The sequence below is a fragment of the Mesoplodon bidens genome (assembly GCF_964165515.1).
Source record: "Mesoplodon bidens genome assembly, chromosome: 5".
Taxonomy (NCBI): Eukaryota; Metazoa; Chordata; class Mammalia; order Artiodactyla; family Ziphiidae; genus Mesoplodon; species Mesoplodon bidens.
The window spans coordinates 40327652-40328332 of record NC_138161.1 but is presented as its reverse complement, the minus strand read 5'-3'; the positions used below and the strand labels follow the sequence as shown (position 1 = coordinate 40328332).

Sequence of the window (681 nt, the reverse complement as noted above, 5' to 3'; positions counted from 1 at the left end):
GGCTTGTCATCAGGAGAAACTAGTTAACCAGACCCTAAGCTTCTGGGGTTTTATCAGAGGCTAAATGACATGAGGAAAGGAAATACCCAACTCTAGCCTACTCTAGCCTTCCATGTGGCAGAAGGGAAATACAATTGACCCTTGAACAACATGGGTTTGAACTGCCTGGGTTCACTTATAGATGAAGTTTTTTTGAATAAATACTACATGATCCCTGGCTGGTTGAATCTGCAGTTTAAGAGCCATGGATACTAAGGGCCGACTATGGGACTTGAGCATCCTGGAATTTTGGTATCTGCGGTGGGTCCTGGAATGATCCCCACAGATACCAAGGTATGACTGTAGTTAAATCAAGCCCACTTTAGCATCTTTTCTCAGCTAAGTGGGGAGAAAAATCCTGTGAAGTGTTTCACAGTCCAGAGGCATAGGGTCACTGAAAGACTGAGATCTAATCATAGGACTATAAAAAGTTTCCCTCCTCCTTTACTTCACCACCACATCAACAAAGGCTTATTTACAACAGCTCCTTTTGCTCAGTATTGCCAGTTCAGGTCTCAAGAAAAATTTCTAGGCACACTAAAGGAAAAGACACAATTTGAAGTGACAGAACAAGTATCAGAACCAGGCATGGCAGGGATGTTGGAATTATCAGACTAGGAATTAAAAAATCTGTGGTTGATA

The 681-nt window shown here is 42.1% G+C and overlaps 1 pseudogene across 1 annotated transcript in view; it reads left to right on the top strand.

Moving 5' to 3' along the window:
* The first annotated feature begins 264 nt into the window (after window positions 1–264).
* Window positions 265–681, top strand: part of LOC308617506 (eukaryotic translation initiation factor 3 subunit E-like) — a 21115-nt pseudogene continuing 20698 nt past the window's right edge. Inside the window, exon 1 of the transcript in view lies at window positions 265–333. The product of the transcript in view is annotated as a eukaryotic translation initiation factor 3 subunit E-like (transcript). The remainder of the gene's footprint in view (window positions 334–681) is intronic.